Source organism: Euleptes europaea, chromosome 3, assembly GCF_029931775.1.
Source record: "Euleptes europaea isolate rEulEur1 chromosome 3, rEulEur1.hap1, whole genome shotgun sequence".
NCBI lineage: Eukaryota > Metazoa > Chordata > Lepidosauria > Squamata > Sphaerodactylidae > Euleptes > Euleptes europaea.
This window is the reverse complement of record NC_079314.1, coordinates 88,016,712-88,039,009: the sequence shown is the minus strand read 5'-3', so window position 1 is coordinate 88,039,009 and position 22,298 is coordinate 88,016,712. Positions and strand designations below refer to the sequence as shown.

Below are 22,298 nucleotides of genomic sequence, written 5' to 3'. Positions count from 1 at the left end.
AGGGGGATTCTGAGACTGACATTAGAACCTCTCCTCCACTGCTGCATAGTTCACAATAGCATACCACACCTTAAGGGGCTTCTAGCCCCGACCTGGATAGCCTCAGGCTAGCCTGATCTCATCAGATCTCAGAAGCTAAGCAGGATCAGCCCTGGTTAATATTTGGATGGGCAACCTCCAAGGAACACCAGAGCTGTGACGTGGAGGCAGGCAATGGCAAACCACCTCCAAATGCCTCTTGCTTTGAAAACCCTATGGGGTCGCCATATGATGGCATTAAAAAAATAGTGTAACTGCAAAAAAAAAAAAGACATTATATGAGGCTTTTTCCTAACAGTTTTGCATAGATTACCAAAAAACATTTAAATTAAAAAAAGAGATACAGATGACATTTAAAAGCCAATCAAGATACCAATAACCAACCCCACGAGGCTGACTTAACTAAAAGCTAACTTGGGGCAAGGAAAAATATCTCAAGTATATACATGATTGTTTTGATACAAACCACTGTTCTGTCCATAAAAGAGGCAAAAACCCTGAAAGCCTTCTGTTCCATATTCTCCAATTTAGAACCAAATTAAGTTCAAACAAGGAAGACTGCATGCAACATAATTCAAGATGTTTCCTTAGGACTTTGTAGGCTGAGGTTTCAGATAAGGTCTGTATTCAAAAACGATAGATGCAGTTTAATTTGGAAAATTCTTCAACAGAAGGTGAATATTTGTTACAAGTTTCCAAAAAATGAGGAAAGTACTGACAATTAAAATAGCTAGGCCTTACAGCTAGAAAAACTCTACATTCTATCTAACAGTCAACATGTACAACAGAAACAGATCATTTACCTCCTCATCAATCTTCAGTGTGACACAATGCTTTAAAATGACAGGGCAACAACATAAAGGTGTGAAAAGATACCCAGGGGCTAGGAATAGTGAAACTGACACACCTGAAAAAGCAAACACCTGTTATGAAGCTGTCCTAGACAAACTGTTCTGAACATTTCCTATCACTTCAAGAGCCAATTAAGTCATGCCACTGAAACAAAGTCAGTGATTGCCAATGTAGATTCAGATAAATATGTTGGAAATTTTTAAAAGTAACTTCAAAAAGCTAAGTACCCTTTAACTTTAGCCCCCTGGTGGGAACTGCTTTTCTGTGTTCACCCATAACCATGTAAGTGTACCATTTATGCAAGTTCCTCGAATCAGCACCCTATTGGGAGGGTGTCAATTCAGAAAGGAAAATCCATGCATTGTGAGGGCCCTTAACAGCTAAAGCTATGCTGTCATACAAGCCCATGAAAAAGTAGTTTCCAGTGTCAACTCATCTCTTACGTCTTGCTATTTATGTGTGGTTCTGGGACTCACTTTTGCCCTTGAATCAGGGTAACTACAGCCATCTGCATGGATGGGAAAATATGGTGCAAAAATGCTACTAAAGGAGTTTTTGAAGGTCTTTGGGGAATGGTGCAAAATTCACTCCACATAACCAACTCTCTCCATATGCGTCCATTCACCTGTTGCAATCTAAAGCTATTCCTAGCAGTTCTAACGTGATGGCAAGAAGGAACTGCAACAACCAAGAAACAGCATGCATTCAGTAACAGACCTCAGTTTTTGGAATTACTCCCTGCAGAAGTTAAAGCAACTTCCCTTAGTTTCCAGAGATTCATTTTATTCCTTTTTAAGAAAACTTTTAACCTGTATGGTAGATTATCTGACTGTTAATAATTTTGTTGCTGTTTTGTTACATTTTTTATGGGATTATATTTAATATGTTAGTTTCAGAGTGTAATCATGTCGGTCTTCAGCAGAACAGCTAGATTAAAGTCCTGTACCACCTCATAGACCAACAAGATTTTAAGGGTATGAGCTTTCGAGACAAAGTTCCATTAGCCAATGTCTTAACAATTCACATACATCTTAACAGTCCTCAAAGCAATTTTGTCTCTCTAAAACAAAATAATAAGATCATGGTAAAATGGGACTGCTCAGATTTTACAGGCCAGTGGAACAGAGATGGCAACTTTTACAACTGTCCAACTGAAGCCAGAAATAAGAGGTGATTGCTGACATAAGACAGGAATGTTCCAAATTACCATCTGAATCTGATTCAATAGAACTTTCCTTTTAAACACATTATATATTGAAAGACAGACATTACAAACCAATACTGAAGCCTAACACTATGAAAATCATCTTATTTTACTCTCTGGTAGCATCAAAGCAATATTCCAGGAAAATCAGTTTCTGATGTCACTCCTGCAAAGAGGAATATGTGCCTTCGAGTTTAAAAGGTATGACTCCAAAGCATCAAAACACATGCTCCTTTCGATAAGGTTGCCAACTCCCAAGCTGGAAAATTCTTGGAGGTTTACAAATGGGGCCTGGGAAGGGCAGGGTTTGGGGACAGGAGCAATCTCAGTGGTATAATCCCATAGAGTACACCTTCCAAGAAACCTGTTTTATCCAAGGGAACTGATTTCTGTAGTGTGGAGATCACTTGTAATTACAGATCTTCACACACACATACCCCCCTACCTACCTGGGGGTTGACAACCCTACCTTCCTATCTGGCTCAACTAACTTCATCTCACTGCCACGTAACTGCTCTTGTATTTTTTTTCCTCTGAGCCTCATAATCTACTTCATTGTGCTTCAGCACATTCTGGAATATGTTGATAATCTGAAGTTAAAACCATACGGTTTAAGAACAGAGAAATGTGTGCACATGTTTACAAAACAAACATGTGCACCAGACAGTTTACTTAGTCTTTGCAAGACTCGCAACTGTTCAGTGGACGAAGATACTATTTTCATTTTTTTATTGCAATCATGCTTCACTATTTGTATACAGCCAAAAGAACTGAGTAACACATCTGTATTACATAATATAACTTCCTGATCAAAGATACAAATAGAACCTAAATAATTTCTCTTCATCTTAACACAGTCTCCAAATGAATCAAGTATCATTTTGATTTCAGCCCTGTGACATTACATGAATTCATTTTTCCCTGTCAAGTCACAGCTGACTTATGGCAACCTTGTAGAGTTTTCAAGGCAAGAGACGTTTAGAGGTGGTTTGCCATTGCCGGTCTCCGCATCATGACCCTGGTATTCCTAGGAGGTCTCCCATCCAAATACTAGCAAGGCTCAGTGACTGGCCCAAGGTCACCCATCAAGCTTCCATGGCGCGAGTGGGGACTCAAACCTGGGTTTCCCAGTTCCTAGTCTGATACCTTAACCACTATACCACGCTGGCTCTCAACTTCTTGGAAAAACTTTGAGAAGAATTCAGCACACGATGAGGCATATAGTTAGTATAATTTTTAAGTCAATCAAATAATCATGCTAAAACAGATGTGCATTAAGGTTTTTACTATTCAAAGTTTTCCAGACCAGACTTTTCACTGGCCATATCAATTTTAATTGTAATAAGAGCTGGATCCAAAGTAGCCACTGTGTAAGCGTAAGGTCCTTCCACTTGCACAAGGAGAAGGTCCAATTTACATCCATTCAACCTTCCTACCACAGCCTGCCACACTGCATCCTATGCTGTTTTCAAGACTTCACTCATTCTGAGAATCAGTTTCACAGAAAGTGAGGATGCCTGCTGTAGGAAGGCGGTGGCTAGAACAATCCATTCCAAAAGCAGAACTCCAAATGAAGCTCTTTGGATGCAACCCATGACAAAAAATGTTAAATGTCAGAAAAAGTAGCAATATGATTATTCAGAGAAGAGAATATGGATGGCATTTATTTTACAATATAGAATATGAAGGCCACTCCTACAAATGGCAGCTTTGCTATCCCACTCAAAACTATTAACAGTTCACTCACACTCCTCCTGCAGGAGACGTTACCTTCTCCAATCTGATAAAATACTTGAAGTGAGCCACCGAGGAACCAGTTCCTAACAATTAATGCATATGTAGAAATAGCCAGGTATTCTGAAACATTACCCTATATATGGTCACTCAGCAAACACAAGCTTATCTTGTATCCTTTTAAGAAGTTCCTTCATTTCTATTCTCTAATTGTAAAGGTGTGTGCCTAATTCATTATCAGATGCTAGGTACCAGTGATGTGGTTAAAATTTTCCCAGAAAACTCACATTTTCTAACTCAAATTTAAATAAATATTTAAATAATATTAACAAAAAGGGTGGGCAAATATACCATGTACAAGCACTGGGGTTTGTCAGTGCTTCATATTCCACATTTAGCCACCTAACGTAATTGATTTGCAGCACAACAGCCCTACTATAGACAAACAGACTGCATTTACACAGTTTACAGTAAATGAATGCATGAAAGTAGCTATATTTCAGGTTAAAAGTAAATATTGTAGCAAACTCAGGCTATTAATATTTGACACTTGAATGTTATTACTTTGTATCCTTTTAGGTGTATTGTGTTTTCTATTTTGTATTTTTTATTTTTTATTTTGTTTCTAAAATTAAATAATAATAAGTTTCAAAAAATATTTTTATTTTATTTGCTTTATAACCTGCCCTCAATCCCCAGCCGGGGCTGGGCTCAGGGCAACTAACATCAATAATATACAATAAAATCATATACAATAAACACCGTAAATATATAATAAAACCGATCTCACTTCTGCTTCAATTAAAGTAATCAATACAATTAATACAACTAGATACAGATGGTGCCAAACATAACCTCACGGCCTACAAGGCCAGTGGTGGGCTGGTGGGCAGCCAGGAACTCCAATATAGAATTGTTGATGACATATATCACCTAAAGTTAGACTAGGGAGACCAGCACTGATATGAAACCGTTTCTGCCCTCAAATATAAATCTGGTGGAATATCTCCGTCCTGGAGGCCTTGTGGAACTCCCTATTCCACCAGACAAGCCAGGACAGAAAAAGCCCTGGCCGCAGTTGAGGACAGTTGGACACTCTTTGGGGCGGGAACCACCAGTAGATTGTTACTGGAAGAGTGCAGAGTAGAAGATGTGAGGCAGAAGATTTTCTACTAAAAAAAAGCATCAGAATTGCTAAGTATAATCTGTTATACTGGTTACGAACAACAAAAAGCATTAATCATAAGATGTATATTCCATGCGTGCTTATACCATACTATTAGATGTCCACTTTGGTAGTTCTAGAGCTAGTCCACTTTGGTAGTTCTAGAGCTAGATTTGAGTCCAGTAGCATCTTGGAGCCCAACAAGATTTTTGAGGTATGAGATTTCGACAGTCAAAGCTCCCTTTGTCAGATAACAGTTCTAATATGTCAGAACAAGCTTTTTCTCCTTCCTGAACCATACAGAATTTGCACAGCGTTTCTGTTCAAAGGTTTCACATGAGAAGCATTTCAGGACAGAAAGATTGAATTGGAAATGGTTTACCCATTCATATCCTCTCTCTCACATACTCCATACTTTGGTTGGAAGCTCACATGCAGCAATGTTCCAACAGTTGAAAGCAAAGCCAGTACAACAATCCAACAGCACTACAGCAGAGGCTCAGCTCCTAATTTAGCACATGACTGCAAGGACATCAAAAATATTGTTTGAAGTATGTTAATCAGAAGATTGACTCAACAGAACATTCTGATAACCATTTATATTTTCCACCCACAGTGAGAAAAGGAGGTAGCTCTTGACAATCATCTCTCACAGTCTTAAAGCAAACTGGCACTCCAGCTTCATCTTAAAGGACAAGCAACAAGGCGGCAAATTCAAATACCAAGTGTATTGCATTTTCCACATTTTTAAATGCAAATGTGATCTATGATGTTAAGAGTCAGAGACACATGTGATCTATGATGTTAAGAGTCAGGGACACATGCTGCTATGGAAGACTGGCAAATTCTGCCACTTCACATATTACACAGCAGCAAGCTACTATGCTAGTCCATGTACAAAAAACAACAACACGTAAAGCAGTCCTAAGCTGGTGTTGGAGTTTTGTCACATCCCTCAAGACTGGTCATCTGAAAATGGAGTATCATGCCCACTAACCCTATAACCTATTTGAAAAGTCAGTCCCAGAAAATGGTACTGGGGGATTAATCTGCAGGGTTTGATCTTACCCCCGGCATGCGATTTAATAGCTACATGAAGACACTGGAAGAGGTCATCAGGCCATTTGGGCAGCAGTGTCACTAATATTCAGATGATACCCAGCTCTACCTTTCTTTTCCACCTAATTCTGAGGAAGCTGTTGATACTCTAAACTAGTGCTTGAAGTCAGTAATAGGCTGGATGAAGGTATATAAGCTGACACTTAAACCTGACAAGGCAGAGGTGTGCTGGGTTAGTAGAAAGGCAGACCAGGGACTTGAGATCTCCTGTCTTAGGTAGGGTTACATTCCCCTTGAAAAATCAGTTTCACAGCTTGGGGGGCTGCTTCATACAATGGTCACCTTAGAAACTCAGGTGGCTGCTGTGGTTCAGAGTACTATCACCCAGTTTCGGCTGGTGCACCAGCTGTGCCTGTCCCTGGCTCAGTCTGATCTAGCCACAGTGAGCTATGCCTTAGTTACATCTAGACTGGACTAATGTAATGCACTCTACTTCAGGCTACCCTTGAAGAGTGTTTCAAGGCTGCACTTAGTGCAGAATGCTGCGGCTAGACTGCTGGTTGCAGCCAAATACTGAAATCTTGGGATGCCAATATTACAGCAATTACAATGGCTTCCAATCTGTTCCTGAGACCAATTCAAGGTTTGGTTTTGACCTTTAAAGCCATACATGGCTTGGGACTAGGCATTTGAAGGACCATCTTCTCCTATACATTTTTGCCTGGGAACTAATATCACAGAGAGAGGCCCACCTGACTGTCCCATCAACCAAAGAAGCTTGTCTGGTGAGTACATATGAGAGAGGGCCTTTTCAGTGGTGGCCTCACAATTTGATTAGTTTCAGTTGTTCTGTCTACCAGCAGTTTTAAACCTGGAATGTTTTCATTTATTGTTTGTTATGAAACTGGCATATACAAAGCACTTAGGTGTTTTTGAGAATTTATGGGGGGGAACAGTTTAAATATTTTGAATGAATTCAAGAAAAATGTGCTATTAGTGTTAACAAGGCGCTTAATTAGTACTAGCAATGTATTAGGACCTATTTGAGACAAAGACACTGAAATTGACAATAGAGAATAAAGCAATCTTGTATTTCAATAGGAATTTTATTCGATGAACCCAGCGTCATTTTCTATTCCTTAAATATCTTGCATAAGTTACATATCTATAATCATTTTGATAATTTACTTTCATGTGTTGCTGTGCAGAACATTCCATACCAATAAGTAGCATAGATCACTCACAGTATGAAAAAATGTTTTGCTGTGTACATAGGCTCAGAACTCTTACACCCTGTGCATGGAAAAGAATAAGACTTTATTTTAAATCATTACTTAATCTTTATTTTGAATACATTTTTTGAATAAAAACCAGTTATTATCCCTATACCTCCGATGTGGATTAGTGCAAGGAACTTTCTGCTGGGCTGTCCCTAAGCAATGCAAAACTCTGGGACCAGCCCACCTTCTAGCAAGTGAACTACAGGGAACATAACACACACCTCTTACATAGCTGTACTAACACTACGCTATCACACTCAGTTGGGTAATGGCTATTACCTTTCAAGTCCAGGCCCCATGCACCTGCAAAAGCACCTCTCCTATATGACACTGTCTTTTGAGATGGACTGGGGAGACACAGCTCCATGTCCCTTCCATTTTGAAGATAAGAAAATAAGGGGAGAGATGCTGAATTGGGTACCAACTCTTTGGAATTCGCTGTCTACGAAAGTCCACCTTCTCACATTGCTTTGTTCTTCACTTCATTTAATTAATTAAATGTCCATTTGGAAGAGTTCCTTGCTAACTGGTTTTGTTTTCATATTGTGCTGAGTTTTTGTATGTTTTACTGATTTGTGAACCAAGGGTGGGCGGATAAAACCTCATAACAATTTAAATTTAAAAAATCAAGTTATGAACTCACCTGACTGGCTATATAGATCAAAGCAAAATTAAAATCCTTAATTTGTTTCCTTGCAAGTGGTAGAAGGGACCAATCTGATGCAGAGGCAACAAGTAACACAAGGGATGAGGTGCCCAAGTGAATTATATGAATGACAGTTAAATTTTGTTGAAATACTTGAGTGGAGAATTACATCCTTGACATCTCATGCATAGTTCTTAGAATATGCTAAAATTATTAAGTCAACAGTTAATGTTTTTTCTTTAAATTTAAACAATGTAAGGAAAGCACATGCTATATTGTCTTCAACCTTTTACAAGTTTATATCCCCTAAAAATAGTTCCCATGTAAAGCTTTGATTTTTTTCAACATAACTTTTAAATCAGACTTAATTGATTTTCCCCGATCAAATATTTTATATCAGATATTTGTTGCTATGGGGGACATAAAATTAACATGAGACACTTTTTAAGTTTGTATATTAAACATAAGCAAAAACAAATATACTAAATCAGATCACGCTCTACTTTGGGCATCAGATAATTTCCTAGAAAATATTCCAGTTCTAATTTTTCCAGAAAACCCACATCACTGACTATGATTAAATATTAAGTAGCAGCCCATTAATTATGAGCATTTCACATTGAAATCATAAGTGATTTGCATTCAACACAACAGCCTTTGTTGCTCACTAATCCAATTTTGAAAGAACATTCAAAATTACCTACTGCTGAGTTCTTTACAACAGACCAACATTAGGGATCGATGTTGATTATAAAGTCTACAGGGTGAGTAAAATAAACCTTTATGATGTTCACAATGCAGTATCTAAGTCTGAGATACACAGAAGTACTCTTCTTCAGGCTGGCTGTTATGAGAAAAAAATGTAAAGGAAAGACCAAAACAATTATTTGGTGCTACTTCATCCATAAGTTAACAAAAGAAGATCTAACAATTAAGGATGCAATCCTAGGCAACATTCCTAGAAGCCCTATTGTTAGAAATGTCTGGAAGTTTCAAAACCACAGGGGGGGGAAACCTGTTTTTTCCCCCAGGGTGTTTTTTGAAAGGAAAAAATGCAATACTTATTGTCCTATCAAACCTAAACTAATTTTACTGCTCTAACATGAAATATATTGCTTATAACTTACTTCACATATAAAACTGGAACATGACACATTTATGGAATTTAAAATTTATAAATGCCTTAGTTTTCTATAAGGAAAATTGCAAATATACCCAAAACCTGAGGGGAAAACTGCAAATTGATGGACCCTATGCTACCTTAGCACATGTACCTTAATTTTTGCTATCTGGTTAGAGAGAGTTCAGTTCTCAAAGGAACTTTCGGAGTTTTCTCTGAGGCTTTGGTGCAGTTTCCTTCTGATCTTTTTCTCCCTCCAGCAAGGTAGTGCAATAAGCTGCCCCATCTGTGGGTATATGTGTCACAGTGGTTTGAGGAAGAGGTGAAAATATCAACCATAAGTCAGGTCAGAAGGTATGCAACAGCTGAAAAGCAATGAAAGCCCTGCATGCTCCCCTCATGAAGATTAGGTATCCTCTAGATGCCAAAATGCACCTTGGATTTAAGAATCATAGAATTGGACAGTACCACCAGGGCCATCTAGTCCAACCCCCTGCACAATGCAGGAAATTCCCAACTACCCCCTTACTACCAGTGAACTCTACTCAGTGCCAAAAAGATGGCCAAAAAAATATTCCAGGATCCCTGGCCAATCTGGCCTGGAGAAAAAGTGCTTCCTGACCTCCAAACAACTGTCTACAACTACAGCATGCCCACTGTGATGGATGGGCAAAGGTCCTTTCTGAAAAACACCAATCCTCTCTAGTCCTGCTTGGTGTGTGAGGAGAGCAGCTAGAGCCAATCCCTAGAGGATCCCTGGAAGGGCTGGAGGAGCCAGATGAGAGGGGAGAGTTAGAGAGAAAAAGCTAGATTTGAGTCCAGTCGCACCTTAGAGACCAACAAGAGTTTCAGGGTGTAAGCTTTCAAGAGTCAAAGCTCCCTTCGCCAGACACAGTAGAATAGAAGTGGACATCCAAATCCTTTTATCCTAGTCAGAAGGTGGGAATACAAGCACCAAAAGCCAACATCAGGGGAAAGGCCTCGGTCTCTATGTTGTTACTAGCCCCTCCAGAGAAACTGGTTGGCCACTGTGTTGGACTAGATGGACCACTGATCTGATCCAGCAGGTCTCTTCTTATGCGCTTAAGGGCAGGGTAAAAATGCAAAGACAAAACTAATCCACTGGGAAAAAGGCGCCAATAGCTTAGGATCTTTCCTATGTCCCTTCCCCTAACACTCCATTTCCAACCCAGTGGCAGTTGATTAACAGCCATACAAGTCTAATAGCCATGTAATTCAGGAGACTGCAGTGAGGATTGGAAAGGATGCAAAATTGTCCATTCTTCCTAGGGTTGAAAGGGACTGCAGGGCATGGTGACAATACAGAAATGTTCACAATCCTTGCATGAACAGATTGAAGGATTCTACCCAGAGAGATTATCATGGCTGAGACACAGCCAAACTACACATAGGTTTTCAAAACCAACATATTAGACATCTCTGCTTCTCATTAATGGCTAACGGAACCCAATGCCGTACAATATTCCTAAACTTCGGACACCAATATATTTGTCCTCCTAGCAGACTTGAAACTATGGCAATAATCCACCTCGCATGTTTTACTCAGCAACTGGTGATTAGGAACAGCTACAGCCGATGGTGTGTATGTTTTTCCACTGTGAGTGATCAAATGCCAATTATGTGATGGCTTAATGGTTTTAAACAAATTGATTGATTAAATGCTAAGCTTTTACATCTGTAGCACTAAAAAATAAGCAGCACACACTGTCTGAACAGCAAATGGGCTTTTTCCCATCAGGAGAAGCAAGATTATGTGGACACTAATTTAGTGATCAGATAGGACACTGAGAACTGCCACAATGCACACAGAAGTCTCCAATTACTGTAACAGACATAGGCCCCACTGCACCTCTCACGGCTGCCACCACCACCTCTTACTTGCCTCTGATGACCATTTCAGGTGATGCACAGCAGCGGCGGCGGCAGCAGTGGCACAGCTATGAGGGCGAGAATACAGTTTTCACATCCATGTCATATGTCAGAATCCATAATGACAGCAGCAAGCCATAAGCTTCTATCAACATGTTAGTTCACAAACTCTTGCGTAAACTGCCTTTGGCATTGCCCTCTCTTTTATCTGGAGGAGAGATAGCAACTGGTGGCCAAGATCTAGCCTCCAAAGCAATTTTGTCTGTTCCTCTCCCCAACTGGGCCTACCACATCTGAATCAATGTGTGGTAGAAGTGGTATCCACAATTTGATTCGTAAACAGAGGTTATTTTCATGAGTTGGGAGATGGAGATGTCACACACACCATATTTCTCTGGTTTGACTCAGAGAAACAGTAAGACTTCATGAGTATTTCATATACATTTTATTGTGTTACTGTCATACATGTATTCCAGAAGAGTAAAAGAAGTATTACAAATCTGCCACTTGAGGTGATCTTTCCAAAAAATGAAGCCTTCTATTTCTGCCAAGTAGGGATAACTTTAATAAAAAGTGCAATATGCACACCCATGAGAGCCTCCAGTTGTACAGAAACAAACTTCTGTTCCACAGATCTCTGTCTAGGGCAGGGGTGTCCACTCTTTTGGCTTCCCTGGGCCACATTGAAAGAAGAATAATTGTCTTGGCCCGCACATAAAATACACAAATAACTAACTTGGCCCTTACATTTAAAATACACGAATGATAGCTGATTCATAAAGTTTTAAGCAAGTTTACGATTTTGTGTTGGGCCGCATTCATAGCCATCCTGGGCCGCATGCAGCAAGGGGGCCGCAGTTTGGACAAGCCTGGTCTAGAGAATATAATGGACCCAGTACCTGAGATTGATAGTTAATCCTGATATAGAGACAACACTAAACTACAGAAATTACTCCTAGTATCGCTAACTGAACTAGACTAGGATAATGTGATATGCCATCGAAAGTATATGGTAGGACAATTAGGGAGAAAACCAAGATTCACCACTTTTTGTTACAATAATAGTACTCAACTGATGGAGGACCCCCGGAGAAAAATATCTATTTCCACACAACATAATTTTTTAAAAATATACAATATTGCCCCAACTGAAGAGAGCAAAGTTGTTTATGATATCTGTACTTGGCATACATATAGCAATCTAGATATAGAGCTGGGGGGGTTGTTGTTGTTGTTTTGCATTTCGGTCTTGCTTTTTGATCCCATTCCTGAACGGGAGGCCAAAGCTCCTTTGGAGCGGGTGTGACCCTGTGCTGGCATAGGTGCCACTTTATCACAGAATAAGGTGACACCTACGCCAGTGTGGGGCAAACAGGCCGGTGTCCAGGCACCACCAGCCAGCACCACCAGCACAGCTATGCTGGCAGAGCTTTCCTGGAACGAAAAGCCCACACCGGCATGGGGGGGGGGGCATTCCCAGGGGTAGAGCTGCCTTTAGGCAACTTCCACAGCCCTTTCACTCTAGGAATGCCTCCTTGAGGGGCATTGTAGGCAATGGGGGATTCCCCCTGTTTTTGGGTTTCTGTATTTTTGATCGCCTCTACGGTGGCCGGGAAGCCTGAGGAGGTAGCGTCACTCCTGGCCACCACAGATCTGCCTCCCCTTCAAGATTGGGCTGCTCGACAAGAAAATCAGGTTGGGAAAGATGGGATTTTGCCCTGTGATATACATCAGGCTAAAAGATTGTGACCATGGGCCTCTCACCAAGTTCACTTTGTGGCTCAACAGGGTTTCAATCCCGATCTCTCAAGTCAATTCTTATACTTGCACTGCCCACTATCTAAAAACTATCCTGCCACCTCTCAATCAATGCAATCATTACTAGTTACAATACGGATACTATAAAATATTAAGAGTTACTTTACAGTTTACTTAGAACACCCTGTTAAGCATATTGAAAAGTAAACAAGATTCTTTCAACAGTAATTCTGAGAACCATAGATGATATTACTACTCTTTCTAGGTCAAGACAACAGCTTCTGAAATGTGGCTACAGTGCTATCACGAAGGTCTTACGAGAAAATGAGAAAGAGTGGGGATACCTTGAAATGATCTTTCAACCTGTCACGGGAAAAAAAATGATAATGTACTCCTCAGATAAACATTTCATGAAGTATTTACATATGTATTTAGTTATTTTATTTTGCTCATGTGGATGCAACTGTTCGCAGGTGGAAGACCTTCTCCCACCCACTCTCCATTTCACAAGACACTTATTCACAAACGAAAATATGGAGGTATATAATCTCAGTGGTTTTTGCCAGAGTTATTTTAGAAAGTTGAGATTAGTTTACATCCTAATATGATGAAAGGGGGGAAAAAGAACAAAAAATATTTCCATAAAACATAGACAAACGAAAGACCTATTTAAAAAAAAAAAAAACTAACAGGATGATGCAAAATCTGCCTATCCACGGTATCACCAGGCCTAACTCAGTGTTCCTTGCATTCCATACCCACTTCATCCAAAGGCACGTGCAAGATCTGAGGAATTCAGGTGATCTCAAGGGATTAGGGATATTCTCAAACATGAATTCTAGGCAGTGCAACGTGAGAAGGGAAGCCTTTTCCCTCCTCAAAGGGAGTTTAAGTAAACATAATCCCACCCAAGAAAGACGATCGTGTTCTGCAGGTGTTCAACAAGCCCTTTCACTACTCCCTGGCTCCCTACCGTACACCCCTCTTTATTCCCGTAAAACAGGTACAAAGATAAAAACATGATAGAGAGCCCAAAGAGTTCGATTGCGAATTGACCCAAAAATAGCATTCTCTAAGCTTCAGGACTGACCCAGCTCCAATCCAATCTTGGCATTTCCTCTCCGCCCGCCCAAACCAGCGGTGTGCATTTATATTTTGAGCATCACGTGCATCCAGGCTAGGGGAGAGCCACGGAAGCCGCGGCCCACGGGCCGCCTGGCACCCCATCTCCTTCCTCCCCCCACCCTCCATATTCGCGCCCCGCCCCTTCCATCGGGGCCCGCGATGAGGCTCAAGCCTACAGAAATCATACCTAAGCCTCGCTTTCCTTCTCCCCGCCCCCCAGGGGGAGCGCGGAGCAGGCGGGGTCTCTCAGTGGCGCGGGGGAGAGCGGGGATCCGCTTCGGGACGGGGGCGGCTCCGCAGCGGCGGCTCGGAGGTTTCTCTCTCCATTCTCCCCTCACACACACAGGAAATAACACAGGGTCACCTGACACGGCCCGGCCAATGGGGCGGCGGCGAGCAGCGCGCGCAAAAGGGAGGAGCGCGGGGAGGCAGCGGCAGCGGATTCTGGCAGGGTAGGGTGGGAAAGAGGCGCGTGCGCACGGCGCATGCGCGCGCTGTCCCCCCCCCTTTCCCAGCTGCACCGACATCTACAGTAGGCCACTCCCTCTTGCACGCGCTCCGTTAAAGAGACAGCGACGGAGCAGAATGTGCCCAAACCCGTGCCTGTGAAAGCGGATCGTAGAAACCGTCAGTGTTAGGGGAATCTAGCAACCAAGGCTGTACAGAAAGAAATACTGAGAACGTAGACCACAGAACAGCAATCAAACTTTGCACCTTCCTTCATCAACGTGTACATAGTGCAATCACCACGCACACTTACCAGGGAACAAACCCAGTTTGAACTGTGTGGGGCTTACCTCCCGAGTAAACACGAACAGGATTGTCTTAGGTCGCACATTTGTAACTAGAAGGTGTTGATTTTTACCCAGAGCGTAGCAACCCTAATCAGACTCAGATCAAGGCCAACAACAACTTAAAGACTCCATGCTGGCTCCAGACACTTGTTCCCCACCGTTCAGGCACACACACACACACACACACAGAGAGAGAGAGAGAGAGGCAGAGATATAAAGCCACTGTTCCCATTTTGCATTAGGGCACGCAAGAAGGCAGGAACTTAGGGAAAACATAGGAGAACTTTCCATTAGTGCACCCAGATTCTTGCAGGTTAAGAGGGTTAAAAACTTTGTTCAATCTTTCCATTCCCTATTACATACCTACCTGTCCTGCTCTGCTAGAATGTCCTCGAACAGATATTTAGCCACTTGAAAAAAAATAGTGTGTATGGGGGGGGGGGATTTTTGGTCTTTTCCCCTGTTATAAAGTCACCAAGTAGGCCTTCTTTTATTACAGCAAAGCTGATAGTTGGACAAAAAAGAAGTAACATTTAAGGCTAGTCTCACCCCACTGTGCTGCTACAAAAGGTAAAGGAATCCTCAATGCAAGTTCTTTATGAACTGATCCAAAACAAAATGATCCAACTTTTCATCCTCCCTTTTATGTAATTAAGGAACTCAATCCCCATTCATTTCTCACATCCCCCCCAAAGCTCTCCCATTATGGTTACAGAGGCAATTTTATGATAGTAGATGGATAGTTGAAGCCAAGTATCAAACTTTCTCTTCAGGGCAGTTCCTGGAGCAATTTGGCAAAGAATAGACAACCAACATGGCTTCCGCAAAGATAAGTTCTGTCTCACTAACCTTTTAAAGTTCTTTGAAAGTGCCAATAAATATGTGGACGGGAATGAGACGGTTGACATTGTTTATTTGGATTTCCAAAAGGCTTTTGATAAAGTTCCTTACCAAAGACTCCACACCTGAAAAGAGGATATTGTAGAGCTTGAAAAGGTGCACAAAAGAGCAACCAAAGTGATCAGAGAGCTAGAGAAGCTGCCAGATGAGGATCGGTTAAAATGCTTAGCCTGTTTAGCTTAGAAAGTAAGGGGAGACATGACAGAAGTCTATACAGTTTTGCATGGTGTGAAATGGACAGGAAGATGTTTTTTCCCCTCTCCCATAATACTAGAACCTGGAGTATCCACTAAAACGGAAGGGTAGGAGATTCAGGACGGACAAAGGAAGTACTTCTTCACACAGCACATAGTTAAACTGTGGAACTCTCTGCCACAGGATGTGAGGATGGACACCAACTTGAAAGGGGCACAGAGAAATTAATTGAGTCTACCAGTGATTGCTGGTCATGATGGTTATCTGCTCCCTCCAGTACCAGAGTAGTATGCCTTTTTATATCAGTTGCTAGGGAGGATGGGTGGGAGGATGCTGTTGCAGTCATCCAGCTTGTGGGCTTCCTAGAGACAGCTAGTTGGCTGCTGTGAGAACAGAATGCTGGACTTGATGGGCTTTTGGTGCGATGTAGCATGGCTCTTCTTATGTTCTTTGGGGGTTTTTCCTGGGACAACTGCCTCCATTAACATTTTCTAATAATAGTTGCCCAAACTCAGCCTTCACTTTCATTCCCCATCACAAATTCCAACACAGATTTCCAATTCACAGAAGTTCACTGGGAACAAAACAAGTAGATGGAGATCTATAGATACTCTTCAGTTGGAATATGTTGTGTCCTCATTAATGTACTGACAGATTGATCCACTTGAAGCATGATTTGCCCTATTGTTTGAAAATAGTTGTCCCTTAAATATTACATATATTCCCAAGTAATTTGTCCAGTCTTCTCCTGAATCTTCAGTACTGGTGACAGAAATTCTAAGTTACACTTAGGGTTGCCAATTCTTGCTTGGGACATACCTGGAGACTTGGGGGTGAAGCCTGGGGAAGGTGGGGTTTGGGAAGGGGAGGGACCTCAGCAGGATATGCCACAGAGTCCACCCTCAAAAGCAGCCATTTTCTCCAGGGGAATGGATCTTGGTTGTCTGGAGATCAACTGTAATAGCAGGAGATCACTAGGTGCCACCTGGAGGTTGGCAACACTAGCCTTACACTTAGGGTTGCCAACCTCCAGGTACTAGCTGGGGATCTCCTCCTATTACAACTGATCTCCAGCCGATAGAGATCAGTTCACCTGGAGAAAATGGCCATTTTGGCAATTGGACTCTATGGCATTGAAGTCCCTCCTCTCTCCAAACCCCACCCTCTTCAGGGTCCAACCCAAAAACCTCCCGCCAGTAGTGAAGAGGGACCTGGCAACCCTTCTTACACTCCTCTTGGTAAGGGGTACTTGAAAAGACAGTACATCATCATGTCAGCAAGATATCAGTAGAACCTGCTGGATCAGACTACTGGTCCATCTAGTCAGCATACTAAAAGCCCTACCCTGAGGCTGCCTCCTAGCACTGCTATTCAGAGGTTGGCTGCCTCTGTATATGGAGGCTCCAGTCAGTCAATATTCAGTACATGGCTCTGTGTTACAATATTCATCTTTTCAAATGTTGATTACAAGGAAGTAGGGCTGGAGGAAAAGCCTTGTTTTTTTAAGTCTCTGATCTACTTGTTTATTGCTTTTTTTCCCCTTTGCAGCCCAATCTAACTTCAATGAAGCTGATGCCCAAGCATGGATAGCCATGAATTATCCTCTCATTTAAAGAGTATATTTGGTCATGTGACAGAATGCTGGCTTCAACAAAAGGCAAAGATACAAGAAGTTGAACTGGGAAGTTCTCTTTGCTTCTAACAGATGTAAGAACAGTGTAAAAAAATTTAACCCAAATTTATAGCTTGCTGGCAAGGACTGTCCCCAGCACAGCAGAAGAGGCCAGTAAGTCAATAAATCTCCATTACCTGAATCATTAAAAGCATCCCTGGGTGGTAATATACAAAAGTGCAATTATTGAGAATATCCCATTTTTTCGAATGGTCTTTTAAAAACTCAGTTGGAGCACATTTTACAGGAAGATTTGTATACACAGCTTATTTTCAAGGTTTTTAAAAGCTTTTTTTACACAGAGTAAACAATGATAGCGGTTATTCTAAATAACAGATTAATTTTAGAATGATCCTATATGAGAAAGAACAGGGAGGGAAAGAAAGTATATTCTTCCATATCATTCAAAAGTAAAAATTGGATATGAATTTTTCATAGTTGCTGCAGTCATACAACATTAAAAAAACTGACTGGCTAGCTTGGAGGGGTTATGTATCAGCATCCCAAACCTTATTTCTTCTGGGGGACTAAAAAAAAATGAAAACTACAGCAGCTCAAGAAAGCTCTTTTGCATTTCTATTGAATATGTCTCTGTGCCGGGTTATGACAACATGCAGCAGCTTTCCAAACTCCTGGATATCACCAGTATCTAACACCAAGAAGTCATAATACCTCCATCAACAGTTTACCTTATCTTTAATGTACTGTACCATCAAAAGTTGCACCCTAGTTTTAGAACATGCTGCACCAGAAATGTCAAATCAATTAATTTTTTTTTGTAAAAATGCTAATACCTTATTTTAAGAACAATTCTCATTCTTTACTAGGGTTGCTATGTCCCTCTTTGCCACCAGTGGGAGGTTTGGGGGGTGGAACCTGAGGAGGGTGGGGTTTGGGGAGGGACTTCAATTCCATAGAGTCCAATTGCCAAAGCAGTCATTTTCTCCAGCTGAACTGAACTCTATCGGCTGGAGATCAGTTGTAATATCAAGAGATCTCCTGCTAGTACCTGGAGGTTGGCAACCCTATTCTTTAGAGACTCCTAGAAGCTGGAATAGTCAGGATTCTCTTCAAACCATGGTAGAGCTAAAAAAACACACCGTTAAGAGTAATGTAAAAAATTATTTATTTTAAAGAAACCATGATCCCCTACTATTGTATTAGAAAACAGCTTTACCACTACAAGCCATTGCACTTCCATGGCTCAACAGTATATATATCAGAGTAAAGAAGTTAACTTTGTGTTCATGATCAAGAACTTAAGCACAGCAGTAATATTTCTGTTTTCGCATGTTACTTCTTAAAGTAAAAGTAAAGGTCCCCTGTGCAAGCACCGGGTCATTCCTGACCCATGGGGTGACGTCACATCCTGACGTTTCCTAGGCAGACTTTGTTTACAGGGTGGTTTGCCAGTACCTTCCCCAGTCATCATCCCTTTACCCCCAGCAAGCTGGGTACTCATTTTACCGACCTCGGAAGGATGGAAGGCTGAGTCAACCTTGAGCCGGCTACCTGAAACCAACTTCTGTTGGGATCGAACTCAGGTCATGAGCAGAGCTTGGACTACAGTACTGCAGCTTACCACTCTGCGCCACGGGGTACTTCTTAGAGTAAGATAAAACTAAACTAAACGTTAAAGCTTCTGGAACTATTAGTAGCACTTCACTAAAATACAGAATAATAAAAACAGATCATATCTGTGTGAAAGAGACATTCAGAGGTAGTTTGCCATTGCTTTCCTCTGTATGGGCTGGGAGAGTTCTGAGAGAACTGTGACTGGCCCAAGCTCACCTTCAGGCTTCATGTGGAAAAGTGGGGAATTGAATCCGGTTCTCCAGATTAGAGTCCACCGCTCTTAACCACTACACCAGGCTGGCTCTCTTAGATCACATCTACTATTTAAAAAACAACAGATATTTTCCATTCAGTCTTCACGTTTACTCAGAGAACTCATACATTTCCTGTTCTTCTTATTTAAATAATTTAAAAAACTAGAAAAAGGCCTGGTTCTCCACCTCAAATGCTTTTACTTTCTTGATGAAGCATCACACTCAGCTGGAGCTTACCTCCTTCCTTCATTACAATCTCAGTGAGTGAATGAAAACAGTTGGGGTCCTTAAGAGCAAGAATTAACCTGTTCCTATAACTCAGTTATATAACATCATATAAGGTCATAGTACTGGGAAATGAGATCAACCTACTACTGAGTTACTATCTTGGAAACTCTCAACAAGAGTTAAAGATAGCTATTTTAAAAAAAATCTAATTTAAGGTAAATAAATGCAGCACCATAACTAGATGTAAATATAGTTGCCAACTGACCAAAAAAACAGGCTGATTTCTCTTGTGCTTAAATAAAAAAAAAGATTCTTGTAGCAACTCAAACACCAACAGATGTATTATAGTATAAATTTCATAAACTAGAACTGGAGAAAATGACCATTTTGCCAGTTGGACTCTATGGTACTGAAGTCCCTCCCCAAACCCTGCCCTCCTCAGGCTCCGCCCCAAAAAACCTCCTGCCAGTGGTGAAGAGGGACCTGGCAACCCTATATACAAGATAAGTACACTCATCATCCTCAGTACTAGGTAATAACAGAGTTTTCATAAACGTAGCTAATTTAACAACGGTAATGTGACAGGAATCCATTGTGTCCTATTAATGTATATCTTGTTAATTCTAATTCAGAAGTTTCATACTGTAGTCTCCATTTGAAATATTGTTGAAGAATGGTGACTTTTACATCATCAGCAGAACGGCCTAGTAGACTGAAAGGTTCACCAACTGGTTTCTAAATGTTGAGCTGATTTACACCTCTTATTTCTTATTCATCTCTCTTTTCCCCCCCACAGTGCCCGAATGTCCAATATAGACAGAATAAGGGCATATTTCATATATCATGTTAGAGGATGATGAAGTGTGTGGTGTTATTAGGTCCTGGGTCCTATGTTAGTGTTGCCAGAGTGTTGTGGGTTGCCAGGTCCCTCTTCTCCTCCAGTGGGAGGCTTTTGTGTGTAAGTGCGTGTGCGCGCCTGACGCATGTGCGTCACTTCCAGTTTAGAACCAGAAGTGCCACCTCACAAGGGGCCTTATACCACTTCGTTTGAGTGGTAAAGCAGCCCTTTACCACTCAAACAAAGAGGTATAAGACGCCTCGCAAGGTGGAACTTTTGGTTCTAAACTGGAAGTGACGCGTGCGTGCACGTTTGCCTGCTGACCCTCAGGTGGTCGGCAGGCAGAGGGGACAATTGCCGGGGGTTTGCGCGCCACCAGCTGGCACCTGGCAACCCTATTTGTGGCAGAACTTCAGCTGTGAGTTAGTATCTGTTAGATGGCCCATTGCAGCTGTTTTAGATTAGGAGGCAGTCTGAAATTGAGGAAAGGCCTACCAAAGGGCTGTGAGAGAGAAGTATTATTGTTCAGAAATCAGCAGGTGAATCTTTTCATGCCATGGGGATACACGTCATCACCTGCCAATGTCAGCAGAATAAGTGCTGTAGAAGGAATGCAAGCCAGGGCCAGATATTTCTTTCCATTGTTTAAGATCAACCTACCCTGTATTTGACATGAAAGCTCTCTTTATTCCTCCTGTTTCCCAGTTTCCGTCATCCAGTGTTGGTAGTTTCTATCCCACAGCTTGCTACGGTATATGGAAAACTGAACCATCACAATCAAGAGGGTAATAATGGCTCAATCAGATTCAGATTAGAAATACATATTGTGGGGCTTTTGTAAGATGCAGTGTTGCTCATCGGCAACTTTGCTGGGCATTACACTTACAAAATTTAAGGAGAATACACTGAAGAAAACTGCAAATAATTTGGAAGGTTTGGATTAAAGAAAACCCTCTGTTGGTTGGGATAATAAATATAAAATGAAATCCAGAAAGACAAAAAGAAGGAAGATAATTAGCTTGTCCAGTCTTGTAAATACCATTTGTATGAGGTAACAATTTACGGATGCCAGCCTCCAGGTGGGACCTGGGGATTCCCCCAGAATTACAGTTTGTCTCCAGACTACAGAGATCAGTTCCCCTGGGGAAAATTGATGCTTTGGAGGGTGGACTCTATGGTCCCTGTCCTCCCCAGGTTCCATCTCCAAATTTCCAGGAGTTTTCCAACCTGGAGCTGGCAACCCTATCCCCCACCAGTGGCCAGGGGGACCTGGCAACCCTATAACAATTCCATCTATATTAATCGTCTGCCAGGTTCACCAGTCAAACTGCCCTGTAGAAACTATATATAAAGGCAGAGAGCAGGAGGTTTCTTTTCAATGTCTATCTGCAGATAGACATTAAAGATTGTCTAATGTCTATCTGCAGGCAATAACAGGCTGGAAGGGGAATAACTAGGGTTGCCAACCTCCAGGTACTAGCTGGAGATCTCCTGCTATTACAACTGATCTCCAGCTGATAGAGATCAGTTCACCTGGAGAAAATGGCCGCTTTGGCAATTGAAGTCCCTCCCCTCCCCAAACCCCCCCTCCTCAGGCTCCACCCCAAAAACCTCCCACTGGTGGCAAAGAGGGACCTGGCAACCCTAGGAATAACTGGAACCATAATCCAGATAAAATGGAGTTGCTTGTGGTGGGCAGGCCTACTACCAGTAAAGTGGTGGAAATGCACATCTTGAATGGGGCCACATTCCTGCCAAAATAATAGGTTTATAGTCTTGGATACAGGCCTCCTCTTGGATGGTAGTGACCAGAACCATGATTTATCTTCAGTCAATTTGCTAATTATACAGCTTTCTGGATTCATGGGATTTTGCCACTATTGTGCATACCTTCCAAGTTGATTACTGAAATCTACATGGGGCTGCCCTGGGAAGTTATTTGAAAGCTGCAACCGGCAGTTGATATACGT

General features: G+C 41.6%; 1 protein-coding gene across 3 annotated transcripts in view; it reads right to left on the bottom strand.

Annotated features, from left to right (window-relative positions):
* The window catches only part of TCF20 (transcription factor 20), a 103,836-nt gene that overhangs the window by 42,862 nt on the left and 38,676 nt on the right, over positions 1-22,298 (bottom strand). The window lies entirely within an intron of this gene.